The 21,309-nt window shown below is 44.7% G+C and overlaps 1 protein-coding gene across 1 annotated transcript in view; it reads right to left on the bottom strand.

Annotated features, from left to right (window-relative positions):
* The window catches only part of OSTN (osteocrin), a 100,904-nt gene extending 86,130 nt beyond the window's left edge, over positions 1–14,774 (bottom strand). The window contains exon 1 of the mRNA XM_056563216.1: positions 14,723–14,774. The gene's annotated coding sequence lies outside the window, so the exon portion shown is untranslated. The remainder of the gene's footprint in view (positions 1–14,722) is intronic.
* Between the last annotated feature and the right edge of the window lie 6,535 nt (positions 14,775–21,309).

Genomic DNA, 21,309 nt, shown 5'->3' on the forward strand with positions numbered 1-21,309 from the left:
GCGTGGACCGTGCTAGTGGACCGGTTCTAAGTCACTACTGGTTTTCACCAGAGCCCGCCGCAAAGCGGGATGGTCTTGCTGCGGCGGTAGTGACCAGGTCGTATCCACTAGCAACGGCTCACCTCTCTGGCTGCTGAAGATAGGCGCGGTACAAGGGAGTAGACAGAAGCAAGGTCGGACGTAGCAGAAGGTCGGGGCAGGCAGCAAGGATCGTAGTCAGGGGCAACGGCAGGAGGTCTGGAACACAGGCTAGGAACACACAAGGAAACGCTTTCACTGGCACGATGGCAACAAGATCCGGCAAGGAAGTGCAGGGGAAGTGAGGTGATATAGGGAAGTGCACAGGTGATCAGACTAATTGGAACCACTGCGCCAATCAGCGGCGCAGTGGCCCTTTAAATCGCAAAGACCCGGCGCGCGCGCGCCCTAAGGAGCGGGGCCGCGCGCGCCGGGACAGGACCGACGGGGAGCGAGTCAGGTACGGGAGCCGGGGTGCGCATCGCGAGCGGGCGCTACCCGCATCGCGAATCGCATCCCGGCTGGAGGCGGTATCGCAGCGCCCCGGGTAAGTGGATTTGACCGGAGCGCTGCAGTGAGGAGAGTGTAGCGAGCGCTCCGGGGAGGAGCGGGGACCCGGAGCGCTCGGCGTAACAGTACCCCCCCCCTTGGGTCTCCCCCTCTTCTTAGAGCCTGAGAACCTGAGGAGCAGACTTTTGTCTAGGATATTGTCCTCAGGTTCCCAGGATCTCTCTTCTGGACCACAACCCTCCCAATCCACTAAAAAAAAGGTTTTCCCTCTGACCTTTTTGGATGCCAGAATTTCTTTGACGGAGAAGATGTCCGAGGAGCCGGAAACAGGAGTGGGAGGAACAGATTTGGGAGAGAAACGGTTGATGATAAGTGGTTTAAGAAGAGAAACGTGAAAGGCATTAGGAATACGAAGAGAAGGAGGAAGAAGAAGTTTGTAAGAGACAGGATTAATCTGGCACAAAATTTTGAAAGGACCAAGATAGCGTGGTCCCAACTTGTAGCTAGGGACACGGAAGCGGACATATTTAGCGGAGAGCCATACCTTGTCTCCAGGGGAAAAAATGGGAGGAGCTCTTCTTTTCTTATCCGCGAACTTCTTCATGCGTGATGAAGCCTGTAAGAGAGAATTTTGGGTCTCTCTCCATATGATGGAAAGGTCACGAGAAATTTCATCCACAGCGGGCAGACCAGAGGGCAACGGGGTAGGGAGGGGGGGAAGAGGGTGACGGCCGTACACCACGAAAAATGGGGATTTGGAGGAAGATTCAGAGACTCTGAAGTTATACGAGAATTCGGCCCATGGAAGAAGATCTGCCCAGTCATCCTGGCGGGAGGAAACAAAATGTCGTAAATAATCACCCAAGACCTGGTTAACTCTTTCTACTTGTCCATTGGATTGAGGATGATATGCAGAAGAAAAATTTAATTTAATCTTGAGTTGTTTACAGAGAGCCCTCCAGAATTTAGACACGAATTGGACGCCTCTATCCGAGACGATCTGCGTAGGCAACCCGTGAAGACGAAAAATGTGTACAAAAAATTGTTTAGCCAACTGAGGCGCTGAAGGAAGACCAGGAAGAGGGATGAAATGTGCCATTTTGGAGAATCGATCAACGACCACCCAAATAACAGTGTTGCCACGGGAAGAGGGTAAATCAGTAATAAAATCCATACCAATCAGAGACCAAGGCTGTTCGGGGACAGGCAGAGGATGAAGAAAACCAGCGGGCTTCTGGCGAGGAGTCTTATCCCGGGCACAGATAGTGCAGGCTCGCACAAAGTCCACAACATCCGTCTCCAGAGTCGGCCACCAATAGAAGCGAGAGATGAGTTGCACAGATTTCTTGATGCCTGCATGACCTGCGAGATGGGAGGAGTGACCCCATTTGAGGATTCCGAGGCGTTGGCGTGGAGAAACAAAGGTCTTTCCTGGAGGAGTTTACCTGATGGAGGCTGGAGAAGTGGAAATCAGGCAGTCAGGAGGAATGATGTGTTGCGGAGAGAGTTCAACTTCAGAAGCATCCGAGGAACGAGAGAGAGCATCGGCCCTAATGTTCTTATCGGCAGGCCGAAAGTGAATTTCAAAATTAAATCGGGCAAAGAACAGAGACCACCTGGCCTGGCGAGGATTCAGCCGTTGGGCAGACTGGAGGTAGGAGAGGTTCTTGTGATCGGTGTAAATAATAACTGGAAATCTTGATCCCTCCAGCAGATGCCTCCATTCCTCAAGTGCTAATTTAATGGCTAGAAGCTCTCGATCCCCGATGGAGTAGTTCCTCTCCGCCGGAGAGAAGGTCCTAGAAAAAAAACCACAAGTAACAGCATGCCCGGAAGAATTTTTTTGTAGAAGGACAGCTCCAGCTCCCACTGAGGAGGCATCAACCTCCAATAGGAAGGGTTTGGAAGGGTCAGGTCTGGAGAGCACGGGAGCCGAAGAAAAGGCAGACTTGAGCCGTTTAAAGGCGTCTTCCGCTTGAGGAGGCCAAGACTTGGGATCGGCATTTTTTTTGGTTAAAGCCACGATAGGAGCCACAACGGTAGAAAAATGTGGAATAAATTGCCTGTAATAATTGGCGAACCCCAAAAAGCGTTGAATAGCACGGAGTCCGGAGGGGCGTGGCCAATCTAAGACGGCAGAGAGTTTGTCTGGATCCATTTGTAGTCCCTGGCCAGAGACCAAGTATCCTAGGAAAGGAAGAGATTGGCATTCAAACAGACATTTCTCTATTTTGGCATAGAGTTGATTGTCACGAAGTCTCTGAAGAACCATACGGACATGCTGGCGGTGTTCTTCTAGATTGGCAGAAAAAATCAGGATATCGTCCAGATATACAACAACACAGGAGTATAAAAGATCACGAAAAATTTCATTAACAAAGTCTTGGAAGACGGCAGGGGCGTTGCACAGGCCAAAGGGCATGACCAGATACTCAAAGTGTCCATCTCTGGTGTTAAATGCCGTTTTCCACTCATCCCCCTCTCTGATGCGGATGAGATTATAAGCACCTCTTAAGTCCAGTTTGGTAAAGATGTGGGCACCTTGGAGGCGATCAAAGAGTTCAGAGATGAGGGGTAGGGGGTAGCGGTTCTTAACCGTGATTTTATTAAGACCGCGGTAGTCAATGCAAGGACGTAGGGAGCCATCTTTTTTGGACACAAAGAAAAATCCGGCTCCGGCAGGAGAGGAGGATTTACGGATAAAGCCCTTTTTTAAATTTTCCTGGACGTATTCAGACATGGCAAGAGTCTCTGGGGCGGATAGAGGATAAATTCTGCCCCGGGGTGGAGTAGTGCCCGGGAGGAGGTCGATAGGACAATCATAAGGCCTGTGAGGAGGTAGAGTCTCAGCTTGTTTTTTGCAAAAAACATCCGCAAAGTCCATATAGGCCTTAGGGAGACCGGTCACAGGAGGAACCACAGAGTCACGGCAAGGGTTACTGGGAACCGGTTTTAGGCAGTCCTTGGAACAAGAGGGCCCCCAACTCTTGATCTCCCCAGTGGACCAATCCAGGGTTGGGGAATGAAGTTGAAGCCAGGGAAGTCCAAGGAGAATTTCAGAAGTGCAATTGGGGAGGACCAAAAGTTCAATCCTCTCGTGGTGAGATCCGATGCACATTAGAAGGGGCTCCGTGCGGAAACGTATGGTACAGTCCAATCTTTCATTGTTTACACAATTGATGTAGAGGGGTCTGGCGAGACTGGTCACTGGGATGTTGAACCTGTTGACGAGAGAGGCCAAAATAAAATTTCCTGCAGATCCGGAGTCCAAGAAGGCCATAGTAGAGAAGGAGAAGGCAGAGGCAGACATCCGCACAGGCACAGTAAGACGTGGAGAAGCAGAGTAGACATCAAGGACTGTCTCACCTTTGTGCGGAGTCAGCGTACGTCTTTCCAGGCGGGGAGGACGGATAGGACAATCCTTCAGGAAGTGTTCGGTACTAGCACAGTACAGGCAGAGGTTCTCCATGCGGCGTCGTGTCCTCTCTTGAGGTGTCAGGCGAGACCGGTCGACCTGCATAGCCTCCACGGCGGGAGGCACAGGAACGGATTGCAGGGGACCAGAGGAGAGAGGAGCCGAGGAGAAGAAACGCCTCGTGCGAACAGAGTCCATATCCTGGCGGAGCTCCTGACGCCTTTCGGAAAAACGCATGTCAATGCGAGTGGCTAGGTGAATGAGTTCATGTAGATTAGCAGGGATTTCTCGTGCGGCCAGAACATCTTTAATGTTGCTGGATAGGCCTTTTTTAAAGGTCGCGCAGAGGGCCTCATTATTCCAGGATAATTCTGAAGCAAGAGTACGGAATTGTACGGCATACTCGCCAACGGAAGAATTACCCTGGACCAGGTTCAACAGGGCAGTCTCAGCAGAAGAGGCTCGGGCAGGTTCCTCAAAGACACTTCGGATTTCCGAGAAGAAGGAGTGTACAGAGGCAGTGACGGGGTCATTGCGGTCCCAGAGCGGTGTGGCCCAAGACAGGGCTTTTCCAGACAGAAGGCTGACTACGAAAGCCACCTTAGACCTTTCAGTGGGAAACTGGTCCGTCATCATCTCCAAGTGCAGGGAGCATTGGGAAAGAAAGCCACGGCAAAACTTAGAGTCCCCATCAAATTTATCCGGCAAGGATAGGCGTAAACCAGAAGCGGCCACTCGCTGCGGAGGAGGTGCAGGAGCTGGCGGAGGAGATGATTGCTGAAGCTGTGGTAGTAACTGCTGTAGCATAACGGTCAGTTGAGACAGCTGTTGGCCTTGTTGCGCTATCTGTTGCGACTGCTGGGCGACCACCGTGGTGAGGTCAGCGACAACTGGCAGAGGAACTTCAGCGGGATCCATGGCCGGATCTACTGTCACGATGCCGGCTGGCAGGAGGTGGATCCTCTGTGCCAGAGAGGGATTGCGTGGACCGTGCTAGTGGACCGGTTCTAAGTCACTACTGGTTTTCACCAGAGCCCGCCGCAAAGCGGGATGGTCTTGCTGCGGCGGTAGTGACCAGGTCGTATCCACTAGCAACGGCTCACCTCTCTGGCTGCTGAAGATAGGCGCGGTACAAGGGAGTAGACAGAAGCAATGTCGGACGTAGCAGAAGGTCGGGGCAGGCAGCAAGGATCGTAGTCAGGGGCAACGGCAGGAGGTCTGGAACACAGGCTAGGAACACACAAGGAAACGCTTTCACTGGCACGATGGCAACAAGATCCGGCAAGGAAGTGCAGGGGAAGTGAGGTGATATAGGGAAGTGCACAGGTGATCAGACTAATTGGAACCACTGCGCCAATCAGCGGCGCAGTGGCCCTTTAAATCGCAAAGACCCGGCGCGCGCGCGCCCTAAGGAGCGGGGCCGCGCGCGCCGGGACAGGATCGACGGGGAGCGAGTCAGGTACGGGAGCCGGGGTGCGCATCGCGAGCGGGCGCTACCCGCATCGCGAATCGCATCCCGGCTGGAGGCGGTATCGCAGCGCCCCGGGTCAGTGGATCTGACCGGAGCGCTGCAGTGAGGAGAGTGTAGCGAGCGCTCCGGGGAGGAGCGGGGACCCGGAGCGCTCGGCGTAACAAATATATCTTCATTAAAAAATATTAATATTTATACCAGTTTTTTCATTTTATACTTTTGGCCACTAGGGGTCACTCTTCTATGACTGGTCTGCAAGCAGCATCCTATGCTTTTCATAGTAAGTGTACTGCTTTTAGGACTAATGCTGAAAGGGCTCTGGTCCTTCCACCGGAAGTTCAGTACTCTCAGCTAAGGACTCGCACCTAGCCTGTGAGCTACAAGCCTGCACATGCCTCTCATATAACAGCCAGTCACCTCCCCCTCCCCCCTGCTCTGTGTTCTCCCTGCCCCTCACCACACGTTATCTTATACATTGTATTATCTCACTGCACTCCCTGCTCTGTGCCCCCCCCCCCCCCCATTATCTTAATCACTACCTCTGTAATTGCTCCCTCAGCCCCTGGTTCTCAGCATTGACTTTTTAGTGCAGAGAGACACAGAGAAGAGAGAGAGAGACAGAGACAGAGACAGAGAGACAGAGAGACAGAGAGACAGAGAGACAGAGAGAGAGAGAGAGAGAGAGAGAGAGAGAGAGGCTGCCATCCCTCCCCTGTACTTAGTCTGTATGCACACTGCAGAGCAGTGTTTCCCAACCAGGGTGCCTCCAGCTGTTGCAAAACTACAACTCCCAGCATGTCTGGACAGCTGTTGGCTGTCTGGGCATGCTGGGAGTTGTAGTTTTGCAACAGCTGGAGGTGCCCTGGTTGGGAAACACTGCTGCAGAGGGAGAGCAGCATACAAGAAGACTGGCAGAAGCAGAGTCCCAGCCAAGCTTCATGTGACATCATGCCTGCCGGGACCCGCCTCCTTCCACCCCTCAGAAAGACAGTGCTCCTGAGCTAATGAAGAGGGATAAAAAAAAGGTATTTCCACAGCGTTTTAAACCTCAATAAACACAGGGATAGGCATAGTTAGAGAAAGGGACAGATGGGGAGGGGGATCAGGGAAAGTTTAGATGATGACAGGTACTCTTTAACTTTATAAACTACTAGACCAATTTCTAGACATATTCCTACCTCATTCTATATCTTTTGAAAGTGAAGTTTTAACTCCATCCCATAGACTTATGGAATGGGTCGGGCAAGGGAGTATGGTGCGGGTATTGTTGGAATCAAATTACCTGTAGAATATATTCAGCATGTCAGTTTTACCATTCAGTGAACTTCGAAAAAAACTTATTGACCCACAAAACTGTGCAATTCTACTTTCCTTTTTAAATAATTTGCCCTACAAATAAATTTTCTGTGACTTTTTAATACAAAATATGGTAGAAGTAAAAAGTACAATTTGTCTTGCAAAAGAAAATCTAAATTTAAAGTAAATGAAAACTTTACATTGCAATCAAAGTTCTAATGCAATCTAAGTTCTACATCTATATATATATATATAAAACTCAACGTGTGTGCATGTATGTATGTATGTATGTTCCACAAAAACTTTCAAACGGCTAAAGATATTAACATGAAACTGGGCACACATGTTATTATATGTCAACAACAAACATAGGATAGGTAATTTAACCCTTACTCACCCCCATTTGCCAGGGGCAGGGTTTATGTTTAAAGTTGCATGCAAGTCAATGGGAAATATATGTTACTGCATAACTTCCAAATGGCTGGAGATATTTCGATAATACTTGGTCACATGTTACTTATATGTTCACTTAAAATATAGGACAGTTAATTTAACCCTTAACTACCCCCATTTGTGAGTATCTGGGTTTTTGTTTAAAGTCCCATGCAAATCAATGGGAAATGTATGTTCTCACATAACTTCTGTACGGCTGGAGATATTTCAATACCTGGTACACATATTACGGGTCGGGATATGAGGATGGGATGGGAGGTCGAGAGAGGAGGTCGAGATAGGAGGTCCAGATAGGAGGACGGGATGGTCGGGATAGGAGGTCGGGATAGGAGGTCGAGATAGGAGGTCAGGATAGGAGGGCGGGATAGGAGGACGGGATAGGAGGTTGGGATTAGGAGGTCGAGATAGGTTGGGATAGGAGGACTGGATAGGAGGACGGGATAGGAGGTCGGGAAAGGAGGACGGGATAGGAGGAAGGGATAGGAGGACTGGATAGGAGATCGGGATAGGAGGTCGGGGTATGAGGACGGGATATGGGGTTGGGATATGACAACAATATATGGGGATGGGATATGAAGTCAAAAGCTTCCTCCTTTGTTGATTTTCCTCCCCAACAAGGATGAGGAAGGAAAAAACGGGCAGCGTGGGGTACTCCGCTAGTATATCTATATACCGTATTTATCGGCGTATAACACGCAGTTTTTAGGCTAAAATTTTTAGCCTAAAGTCTGTGTGCGTGTTATACGCCGATACACCCCCAGGAAAGGCAGGGGGAGAGAGACCGTCGCTGCCCGCTTCTCTCCCCCTGCCTTTCCTGGGGTCTAGAGCGCTGCTGTCGGCCCTTTTCACCCCCTGGTTAGGGGCCGATAGCCAGGGAGAGAGAAGCGGCGCCGACAGCCAGGGGGAGAGAAGGGGCAGCGGCACCCATTGCCGGCGCCGCTGCCCCGTTGCCTCCCCCCATCCCCGGTGGCATAATTACCTGAGTCCGGTCCGCGCTGCTCCGCTGCTCCAGGCCTCCGTCGTGCGTCCCCGGCGTCATTGCTATGCGCTGAACGGCGCGGCGCATGACGTCAGAGCGCCGCGCCGTGCATAGCAACGACGCTGGGGACGCACGACGGAGGCCTGGAGCAGCGCGGACCGGACTCAGGTAATTATGCCACTGGGGATGGGGGGAGGCAACGGGGCAGCGGCGCCGGCAATGGGTGCCGCTGCCCCTTCTCTCCCCCTGGCTGTCGGCGCCGCTTCTCTCTCCCTGGCTATCGGCGCCGGCACCGATAGTCAGGGGGACAGAACGGGCAGTAGCGCCGATAACCAGGGGGTGAGAAGGGCCGACAGCAGCGCTCTAGATCCCAGGAAAGGCAGGGGGAGAGAAGCGGGCAGCGACGGCCTCTCTCCCCCTGCCTTTCCTGGGGGTATATCGGGGTATACACGCGCACACACGCACCCTCATTTTTTCATGGATATTTGGGTAAAAAACTTTTTTTACCCAAATATCCGTGGTAAAATGAGGGTGCGTGTTATAGGCCGGTGCGTGGTATACCCCGATAAATACGGTATATAAAACTCAACATGTGTGTGTATGTATGTGTGTATGTATGTGTGTATGTTCCACAAAAACTTCCAAACGGCTAAAGATATTAAAATGAAACTTGGCACACATGTTACTTATATGTCAACAACAAACATAGGATAGGTGATTTAACCCTTACTCACCCCCATTTGCCAGGGGCGGGGTTTATGTTTAAAGTCCCATACAAGTCAATGGGAAATATATGTTACTGCATAACTTCCAAACGGCTGGAGATATTTCGATACTATTTGGTCACATGTTACTTATACGTCCACTTAAAATATAGGATAGTTAATTTAAGCCTTAACTACCCCCATTTGTGAGTGTTGGGGTTTTTGTTTAAAGTCCCATACAAATCAATGGGAAATGTATGTTCTCACATAACTTCCGTACGGCTGGAGATATTTCAATACCTGGTACATATATTACAGGTCGGGCTAAGAGGTCGGGATAGGAGGTCGGGATAGGAAGATGGGATAGGAGGACGGGATAGGAGGACGGGATAGGAGGACTGGGATAGGAGGACCAATATAGGAGGTCGGGATAGAAGGTCGGGATAGGAGGACTCGATAGGAGGACAGGATAGGAGGTCAGGATAGGAGGTTGGGATAGATGGACTGGATAGGAGGACTGGATAGGAGGACTGGATAGGAGAACGGGATAGGAGAACGGGATAGGAGGATAGGAGGTCGTGATAGGAGGTCGGGATAGATAGACGGGATAGGAGGACAGGATAGGAGGACAGGATAGGAGGTCGGGATAGGAGGACGGGATAGGAGGATGGGATAGGAGGTCGGGATAGGAGGACGGGATAGGAGGACGGGATAGGAGGACGGGATAGGAGGTCGAGATAGGAGGACTGGATAGGAGGACGGGATAGGAGGATGGGATATGAGGACGGGATATGTGGATGGGATATGAGGCCGGGATATGATGACGGGATTTGAGGTCAGGATATGAGGACCGGATATGGGGTTTGGGATATGAAAACAATATATGAGGACGGGATATGAAGTCAAAAGCTTCCTCCTTTGCTTATTTTCCTCCCCAACAAGGATTAGAAAGGAAAAACCGGGCAACACCGGGTACTCAGCTAGTATATATATAAAACTCAATGGGGGAGATTTATCAAAACCTGTGCAGAGGAAAACTTGCCCAGTTGCCCATAGCAACCAATCAGATTGCTTCTTTCATTTTTCACAGGCCTTCATAAAAATGAAAGAAGCAAACTGATTGGTTGCTATGGGCAACTGGGCAAGTTTTCCTCGGCACAGGTTTTGATAAATCTCCCCCAATGTGTGTATGTGTGTATGTATGTGTGTATGTGTGTTTGTGTGTATGTTCCAGCATCACGTCCAAACGGCTAAAGATATTAACATGAAACTTGGCACACATGTTACTTTTATGTCAACAACAAACATAGGATAGGTAATTTAACCCTTACTCACCCCTATTTGCCAGGGTTGGGGTTTTTGTTTAAAGTCCCATACAATTCTATGGGAAATATATGTTACTGCATAACTTCCAAACAGCTGGAGATATTTTGATAATACTTCGTCACATGTTACTTATATGTCCACTTAAAATATAGGATAGTTAATTTAACCCTTAACTACCCCCATTTGTGAGGGTCGGGGTTTTTGTTTAAAGTCCCATGCAAATCAATGGGAAATGTATGTTCCCACATAACTTCCGTACGGCTGGAGATATTTCAATACCTGGTACACATATTACGGGTCGCGATATGAGGTCGGGATAGGAGGTCGGGATAGGAGGACGGGATAGGAGGAAGGGATAGGAGGACGGGATAGGAGGATAGGAGGACGGGATAGGAGGTCGAGATAGGAGGTTGAGATAGGACGGGATAGGAGGAAAGGATAGGAGGACGGGATAGGAGGTAGGGATAGAAGGTCGGGATAGGAGGTCAGGATAGGAGGTCAGGATAGCAGGTCGAGATAGGAGGACGGGATAGGAGGTCTGGATAGGAGGTTGAGATAGGAGGTCGAGATAGGAGGACGGGATAGGAGGTCAGGATGGGAGGTCAAGACGGGACAGGACGGAACAGGAGGACGGGACAGGAAGTCGGGACAGGAGGTCGAGATAGGAAAACAGGATAGGAGGACGGGATAGGAGGACGGGATAGGAGGTCGAGATAGGAGGACGGGATATGAGGACGGGATATGAAGTCAAAAGCTTCCTCTGTTGATTTTCCTCCACAACAGGGATTAGGAAGGAAAAACCGGGCAATGCTGGGTACTCAGCTAGTATATATATAAATACTAATGCAGCCCTCCGATATGCAAAAAAGTGGGTTTGTTTGCTTAGATCATTGCAACGTTTCCGTCCTTTCATGGGACCATTTTCAAGTTTGAAAATGGTCCTATGGAATGACAGAAACATTGCTGTGATGTCAGACATTAATTCATCAGGTCTGGGGAGCAGACACCACATTTATGGAATCTGATTTGTAGTGCTGCAATGCGATAGTTCTGCATATATATATATATATATATATATATATATATTTATATATACAGTACAGACCAAAAGTTTGGACACACCTTCTCATTCAGAGTTTTATTTAGTTTCATGACTATGAAAATTGTAGATTCACACTGAAGGCATCAAAACTAGGAATTAACACATGTGGAATTGCATACATAACAAAAAGTGTGAAAATATGTCATATTCTAGGTTCTAGCCACCTTTTGCTTTGATTACTGCTTTGCACACTCTTGGCATTCTCTTGATGAGCTTCAAGAGATAGTCACCTGAAATGGTCTTCCAACAGTCTTGAAGGAGTTCCCAGAGATGCTTAGCACTTGTTGGCCCTTTTTGCCTTCACTCTGTGGTCCAGCTCACCTCAAACCATTTTGATTGGGTTCAGGTCTAGTGACTGTGGAGGCCAAGTCATCTGGCGCAGCACCCCATCACTCTCCTTCTTGGTCAAATAGCCCTTACACAGCCTGGAGGTCTGTTTGGGGTCATTGTCCTGTTGAAAATAAATGATGGTCCAACTAAACACAAACCGGATGGAATAGCATGGTGCGGCAAGATGCTGTGGTAGCCATGCTGGTTCAGTATGAATAAATTCCCAACAGTGTCACTAGCAAAGCACCCCCACACCATCACACCTCCTCCACACCAGCACACCTGTGAAGTGAAAACCATTTCAGGTGACTACCCCTTGAATCTCAACAAGAGAATGCCAAGAGTGTGTAAAGCAGTAATCAAAGCAAAAGGTGGCTACTTTGAAGAACCTAGAATATGACATATTTTCAGTTGTTTCACACTTTTTTGTTATGTATATAATTCCACATTCATAGTTTTAATGCCTTCAATGGGAATCTACAATTTTCATTTTCATGAAAATAAAGAAAACTCTTAATGAGAAGGTGTGTCCAAACTTTTGGTCTGTACTGTATATGGATATTTATCAAAACCTGTCCAGAGGAAAAGTTGTCCAGTTGCCCATGGCAACCAATCAGCTCGCTTCTTTCATTTTTAATAAGGCCTCCATAAAATGAAAGAAGTAATCTGATTGGCTGCTATGAGCAACTGGGCAGCTTTCCCTTTGCACAGGTTTTGATAAATCTCCCCCATAGTGATTAAACAAAAAATGATTTAATGTAAATAGGATGGAGCGTTAGTCCCTTTGCTGTCTCTGTAAAGAAGAATCATGAGTGTTTAATGTTAACTTGCCCAATCCATTGTCCCCTTTGAGATAACCCACTGCTCGAGAGGTCTGGAATCATCTTATTCCTTTTGCCCTATTGAAGTTAACATGCCTAATTTGACATAATATCATCGGGAAACCCCTTTAATAAAATCTTGTACTGATTGGGCTTTAACTACATCCTTGATGTTATTCTGTTTTATGTTTAGAAAGTATTAATATAATATATTAACCACATTGTTTAGTGAAACAGAATAATGCATACCTTACTCTAGCTGCCTATGGCATTTAGAAATATCACCACGCACATGGAGTCAGTACATGTATGTAGAGTATTGCCCCCCCCCCCCCCCATACTAGTTTACAAGCATTCATATGTATTACTGCATAATCTGATAATCTGATATATGGTCTGGAGGACAATCAATTGCACCCTCTATCTTTTTACAATATGTATCTACATCACCGCTATAAATGAGGACTACGCATCCAAGAGGTATAATAGAGCTTGGAATTTTATCCTTCTTGTACATTGGAAGCCTTTGCCGGCAAGGTCCTTTCCCCTTCTACCAGTTCACAAGTTAATCTGTGTCACTTTCATTGTTCCTACATTTGTATTATGTACTTTTACCCTTATCAAATGTAAAGTACACTGGAATTAAGGGCACTATATCAATAAACAATAATAAAAATAAAAATTTGAGCTGGAAGTTTTTTTTTCTTACATCTATTGTGATTGATTATTATTATTATTATTCTGTCAAAATAAAGGACATGTGTCATACAGACATCTCTTTAGGTTATAACAAATTTAACTATAGACATTTATCACATAAAGGATAAAAGAATGTGGATCCGTTGCCCGTAGCAGCCAATTAGATCCTAGTTTCTATTAAAGCAGTAATCTAACTGGATACATCGGGGAACTGCTTTACTTCCAATTGTTTTGAAGTACCACAGAATTGTCATACGACCAAATCTATTGAGACATGACCCCTATTTTTAGACCATAATATTCATGTGCAATAAATATTATCATTGTGAATTCTCAAGAATAAGTATTAATTATATGATACTACTATAGGAGACGAGTGGAGTAGCGACGATACCAGGTATCATTGCTACTCCACTCGTCTCGTATATTTCTAAGCTCAACATGGTACATAGATAATATATAAAGTGTAGCTATTATTATAATTGTTACAATAATAATAATAATGTGTGATAACAGAGTATTAGATTATTTAAGATACAAACTGTAAACAAATATACATATATATATATTATATATATATATATATATATATATATTAAAAAAGTTAACTACAAAAAAAAATGTTCCATTTTTTTTAAGAAACTGTTCATTTTTCCCCCTTCACATAAACTATACTGATTTAAATGTATTTATTCATATATAACAAACCATAAGAAATACTAAAATTTAAAAATGTTCTTATTTGTTGCAGAAGAACCAAATAAATTAATGTTTTAAGTTTGCTATATGATATGTTTGTAAATATACAGTATAATAATCAAAATGATTATATCAACATTTATCACTTTTATTACTATACATTTGATCTAAATTGTTATTTAAAATGATGAAAGGAGGGAGGTATTGCTGTATTGCTGTACTTTGTAAGCTGTCTATACCTTGTGTTGCCAAATACTTGTATTGCCAAGACCGAAATACCTGTACACACATAAACGGTAAATTCTATATATATGTCACTTTTTAGCTGAATAGGACCGGGGCACAGAAGAGGAAGCCCCAACTATCAGTTATTTATGGTATATTATGCTAAGAAAAAAAAAAAAAAAAACATCAGACTAAATATCTTAGAAAATAATGTTAACAGAAACTATTACATTTTTTAAGAATACATTTTAATTTAGATGGCTTCAAAAATCAGAGAGACTTAACCAGTTAAAAGACAGTAAAGCTTAAGCTTTCTAGGAATCTGACATAGAGCAAAATATTTTTTCTTCTTTTTTTTCAATCAAAATAAAAACATAGAAAATTCTATAAAACACCATCTCTTATGTATATGACTTATTATTAAAATATAACATATTAAGCCACACAATTGTGTTCCCAGCTTATTTTTAATATTTTGATAATCCATACTTCTATAGTCTTTATTATCAGAAATATCATAATAATTAAACTGATAAACCATGAATGATACAAAACGTAATTAGTTTGTCTTCTAATAATAATATAATACATAATAAATAAAGTCATGCAATTGATAGGCATGTCTTAAAGAACATAAGATCATGCGGCACGTTGCTAATCCCTTTCCTGCTTACCTTGAATAGAATTCAACTGATTGAAAGTTTCTGTCTGCTCGGTATGTTTCTGTCTCCTCCTCCTCCTCCTGTCTAATCCTTGTTTCTTGAGCTTGTTCTGGGAGAGATTTTATAGACCCTGCTCCAGCCTCCGCACTCCAATCCCTGCCTAGGTTTCTCTTACATCATTTTTAGAGATTTTCCACTGATCTTTATTTTAAGACTGTACTTCCTCTATGTAACTAACTATCTTTGTTACCTTTGTTGCTGTCTTATTGCAGGCGCTAGTTGACAAGTTTTAAAAGGCAAAGTGAATAATATAATGAGCTAAATACATCATGAGAAGGTGGATAGAGAGAGAGAGAGAGAGAGATAGAAAGAGGCAGATAGATAGATAGAAATGTACAGTAAATACATATGTTGAATTACTTTACTCCGCATTAGATAAAAGTATAATAAACAGTGCTACTGTAGATTTTAGTAACAATTTTCCAAAGAAGACAGAGAATTAAATAGAGAAAAATAAGATATATTTGTGTACAAAAAAGCAGTAATTTTGTACTTTCTTCCTGATAATTCTTTACCCTTGCAAGAGAGTTTTGTCCAATAATACAAAATATTTAATAACTATTAGGTACTATGGACACCAGATTAAAAGAATGTGTCTATACATGAATACTGAGTGGACAAGAAGCTGAATATGTACACAATCATCTTTACTAGCCAATTTACCTGGCTAAAAGGAGGATAGTTTACCTCAGTTATCCAAATCTTCTGAACGGAATGGTTGGACCTACGCCTGGAAGACAATAAACACTGGATATTTTATTTTCTAAATGGATTATATTTGGATTAAATCAATAAGAATCTAGATTTTAAATGCAATTAATGAATATAAAGCCAGAAACAAATTATATTTACAGTTTTGCATTTAGTAGTTGCAATTAAATATCTAAATGTAAACACTATGACCCCTGAAAAAAATGCGTAGATCCTACGCCAAAACATATTAGATACATGGAAAAAGAAGCTTATACAGATATAATGAAAAATAGGCAAAATCTTATTAACATGTAAATCCAAAATCCAAATACATACATTTAAAACCAAGTATAATACATATATAGATATATGAATGTATAGATTGCAGATACAGCTGCAGATCCGCGGCCACAGAGGCACAGAAAATAAGAGGTGGTCAGGTGGGACTCAAATGCTACCATAGGCGTGACTAAAATAATATAGGGAGACACCAACAACAAATGCCCATAAGAAAATAGCAATATATAATAATATAGGGAGGCAAACAAAAATAGAATCCCCCACAGACACAGTGGTCAAATAAACAGTGAAGTAGGTATATAAGAGGCAAAATAAGAGAGTCACAGCAAAGAGTACCAAGCACAAATAACACAATATACAGGTATAGTTACCAAAAGAGTGACACACGTGCACCAGACCACCCTCACCCAATGTTTCACCAATGAGGCTTCTTCGGGGCGTAATCAGGGTGAATAGGTGGTTATGTTTTATATAGATAAACAACCAATCAAGGCTCTGAATGATGGTCATGAGGTCTAACTAAGAGTGGAATCACTTCCGGGCTTACCTACGTATCAGGGCGGGATGTGTGCGCTGAAGAATTAATACGACCAGCTGATATGTCTGTAGCGATGGCGCATTGTGCCGCAAGCAGCGGCGCATGCGCATCACAACCACCTCGTACTGACTGATCGTGCCGTTGTTAGATAAATCTAAATGTGTAAACACACTCTCTTAGTAAAAATAAAGCAATTTACCCTAAGGACCATAATTTAGGTGACTAAAACAAAAAGAAAGGTAAGAAGTGGTGTGCCTATTATCTCAGCCTGTCCACAACTCCTACTCTAGGTAACAGTATCAACGTTACAATGTTCAAAGAACACAAGAAAAACATGACAGGGAAATGTTTGGGCTGTGATCTGGAACGGGTACAAATGTCAAGGTTCTTGTGGAACGCATTAGCAGTTCAGGTAACATGTGCATTGCTGCTTATGATGTTTTTGTGATTATAGCTACCAATTTTTTTTTTCTGTGCAGTTAAGAGGATACTTTCAGTCCTCCTGTCCCCAAACATCATATATATCTGAATTTTCTTCATAATTTTCTTTAATATTGCACAGTTAGCACATCAGCTATTTCCACAGATGTAATGTCCACACGCTCCAGCCTTGCATCATACTCCCATTGACTTCAATGGGATTTTAGTGACTCTGTTCCTTGTAGACATTTCAGTGAAATAGGGGAGATTTAGCAAGCTGTGTGAGAAAAAAAGTGGAGAGATTTTCCCACAGTGACCAATCAGAGCTCAGCTGACAAGCTGTGGTAAAGTGAAAGCTGAGCTGTGATTGGTTGATGTGGGAAAATCACTCCACTTTTTCTCTCACAGTTTGATAAATCTCCCCCTTCATTTTCATTCTATAGTGAAATCTGTAGTGAAAGGCAATTAAGTAAATGTTGTGCAAAATTCTGCGGCCAATTCAGTGTAAAATAGGCACCAGTTTCATAAAATATTTTGCTCTATTTTACCATGAAGCAAAAAAATAAATAAAAAATAAGGATTTCAACGATTAAATTTCCTAGAGGAAAATTTCCTTTCTCAACAGTTCCTGACATGGACAGAGGTGTCAGCAGAGTGCACTGTGGTCAGACAGAAAAGAACAACTCAACTTCCCCTGTAGTATACAGCAGCTGATAAGTACTGCAAGGATTAAGATTTTTTAATAGAAGTAATTTACAAATCTGTTTTACTTTCTGGGGCCAGTTAATATGGAAAAAAAATAGTTTTCCTTCGGAGTACCCCTTTAATCGCTCAGCATTCTTGTTCTGGTTAAATGAAAACTTAGCCCTGCTTGGCTACTATGGGCAAATCAGACAGTTTGTGTTTTAAATTGATAAATCTGGCCATTGGTTTTAAAATCTATAGTTGCAGAATTTGCTTTGGATCTGCAGTAAAATCTACAATATTGCATTATTTTTCGATTTTGTCATTAAAATGCTACAGGAATTTACATACTACGGATTTCTAAATCTTGCTCCACATGTCATTTCTCATATTGAAATTTTCAACAGCATTTGGATGGGATTTTTTAAATTTGTCAAGCATACAATTTGGGTCCAGAGAGCTCAAAATGAAAAAAAAAAATGACATTCAGCTCTAAATGCTTAGAAACACTGTAGATTACTGCTGACATAAACTCAAACACATGACATCATCGTAACAACTTACTGCTATAACACAAACAGATTTTGTTTTGTGATTATAATTTGATTCTCACTAACTGAATTAGCTGCAGATGACAGAAACTGCAATGATGGTGTATGTGAAAGAGCTTACATACATATATAAAATCACATAGAAGAGGCCATATTCAGTTGTTACCAGGTACAAAACCTATTCCCACCATCATCAGAGCAGTAACAATAATATAGAAGGGAGGTGACATAGGTGCAAAATACAAAATAGACTCCCCTAGTTGCTGCACAATTAAAGTGCTCTGAACAGTCCTTTTTTTTCTTATTCCAGGAATGTTCTACAGGATTAAAGGGGTACTCCGGTGGAAAAACAAGTTTTTTTTCTTTTTTAAATCAACTAGTGCCAGAAAGTTAAACATATTTGTAAATTATAATAGTAACAAAGAAATGGGGTCCGGCAACTCACGGTTTTGACGCTAGCTGCTAATAGGCTTGAAGTCCGTCCATGGGGCAGAGGTAAGTGCGGGAAGCTCAGGAGGCGATTAACCGGTTGATTTCGTGCAAAAGCACTTCGTCCGGCCTCGTCGGACGAAGTGCTTTTGCACGAAATCAACCGGTTAATCGCCTCCTGAGCTTCCCGCACTTACCTCTGCCCCATGGACGGACTTCAAGCCTATTAGCGACTAGCATCAAAACCGTGAGTTGCCGGACCCCCTTTCTTTGTTACTATTAGTTTGCATTGGTTCTGTCCTGGCACCACTGTCACACAGGACATTTAGAATGTACATGGAATACCACTATAGCCTGCTATTTGTGGGACCTCTATAATAGACATTCTGCATTTTTTTGATGGCATAAACATCTTCATCCATTTGCGGTACGTATGAAAAGTCCCTTGGGGGAAAACAAATAAATTAAAAAAGAAGAGCCAACTAAGACTGCTTTCACACTATAAAATTAATTATCCATTTTAACCTGTTATAGCCCGTTATTAATAAGGGACGTTATTTTGTGACGGAAGATAGTAACGGGAGAAATAGTGCATGCACTATTTCTTCCATTCATTCGGGCTTTAAATGGGCACTGTCATGTTAAGTACTACAACATATCTCTAATATAGTTTAATTAAAAAAAGTGATTTTAAACCAGTTTAAAATCACTTTTAAATTCGGCCACTAGGGGTCGCCCTCCTAGTGGCCGAATGCATTCGGCAGTGACGTCACTACAGAATTTCGTCTCATTTGAGCCTGGCAAATGAGTCGAAATTCCAGTCACTGCGGTGCTCGCTCCCGCCTGTCAATCAAACAGGCGAGAGCGAGCACAGTGAAATCCAGGGCTGCGCATTGGCTCCCTGGACTCACACACTGGCCGCCTCCCTGCTGCATATTCTCCCTGCAGCAGGGAGGCACATGGCTCTTACCTCTGCTTACAGCCCCGGCTCCAGTGGGGATACGCCGCCTCCTCACTGCTCCTTGCAGCTGTGTACTGTCATTGCCGGGGGGAGCACGTTATATGGAGCAACAAGTGTATGCCCGGCTTCCTGTCATGCTCCTACACTCTGGTAACTCTCTCTATGGTTCTGGAGGACTTTCAATCCTCCAGAAACATAGAGACAGTTTCCAGAGTGTACGGGCATGACAGGAAGCCGGGCATACACTTGTTGCTTGCTACGGACCCCCGCTCATGGTCCGGCACAGGTGAGGGGGAGGGGGGAGGGGGGAGGGGGGGATGCGATATTGGTCAGGGGCTGGGTGTCTTCCAACACAGGGTGCCTCCAGTTGTTTCCCCACTACAACTCCCAGCATGCCCTGACAGCAAATAGATGTCAGGGCATGCTGGGAGTTATGGTGGTGAAACAGCTGGAGGCACCCTGTCCTGAGAACTATGGGCGGAACTCGGCCCCCAGCAGGCATCAGTGACGTGGTGCCTGCTGGGGAAGTCTGCCTGGTAGTGAGCACACTACCAGGCAGACAAAATGCCATTTTTAAGATAATAAAAAAAAAAATAAAGGCAGGGAGGGGGTTAGGGATAGATGGGCAATAGGCAGGGACAGAAAAAAAAAAAAAAGAGGATGGTGGGAGCTACCCTTTAACGGGTTAAAACGAATAATGTAAAAATCCCTTAGACTATAATGGGATTTTCTAATGGCCGTACAGGATTTTGTAATGGCCGTTTAACGGACGATTTTCAGGGTTTTTATAACGGAACATTGAACGGATGTTTAAAACGAATACATTTTATAGTGTGAAAGCAGCCTAAGTGCTCATCACTTATCCTACAGCATAAAGAGTTGTATCAATGTCACAGGTCTCTTTTTAAAATATCACAAAAGTCCTGAGCATATGTATAAATCCAAACACTCTCTTCAGCAACCACAAAGTGTTATAATGAGTAGTCAAAGTTCCACATGAACAATTGGCGAGGTAAATCTATGTCTAGCTATCTATGCATTTATCCTTCTTTATCCCTCTATATTTATTTTTTATCTGACCCAGGGGTGGATCCAGAGTCTAGTCTCAGGAGGGGCACAATCAGAGTATCGTGTGGTAGTCGACCCGCCCTCTCCAATAGACTTGCATTGAGGAGGCATGGCGTGATGTCACGTCCACACCCCTCTTGACGTCACGCCACACTCCCTAAATTCAAGTCTATGGGAGGAGGCGTGTCAACCCCCCGCAGCCCGCACCCAGCATTCAAAACAAAATGCTCTGACTGCTGAAGCAGGTGACTACCCCTTTAAGTATGCAGCATAGTTCCCCCCACATTTGATTGGCAGCACAGTTCTCCCACATTAGGTTGGCAGTATAGTTCCCCCACATTAGATTGGCAGTAAAGTCCCCCACATTAGGTTGGTAGTATAGTTCCCCCACATTAGGTTGGCAGTATAGTTCTCTTACATTAGTTTGGCAGTATAGTCCCCCCACATTAGGTTGGCAGTATTGTTCCACCAAATTAGGTTGGTAGTATAGTTCCCCCACATTAGTTGACAGTGGCCCTCACAGACATACAGCCTCCAGCCATATACAGTGTATGCTTGGAGTCTGTATGTCCTGTGTGGCTGTGTGTACTGCCCCACCTCAGTGCTCCGACCTCCGGTCAGGGTCACGATCTACTGCTATGTGCTATGGCCTATAGGCCATAGCAGCAGGTCCTAAGACCGTAGGAGCGGTGGTCAGAGCACTGAAGCTGACATGCCCCTGGTAACTTACTATGCCGGCAAGAGCGCGTCTTCCTGCTCGATGCTCCGCTCCTATGGGCGCATGCACAGGACGTCAGTGATGTCCCTGCGTGCGCTACCTCCCGGCGGCCTCTATGTTTTTAAAGTTAACACGGGCCGCAGAGAGTTAACCAGGTCATCATTGTGTCCCAAAAAG

The sequence above is a fragment of the Hyla sarda genome, chromosome 3, assembly GCF_029499605.1.
Source record: "Hyla sarda isolate aHylSar1 chromosome 3, aHylSar1.hap1, whole genome shotgun sequence".
Taxonomy (NCBI): Eukaryota; Metazoa; Chordata; class Amphibia; order Anura; family Hylidae; genus Hyla; species Hyla sarda.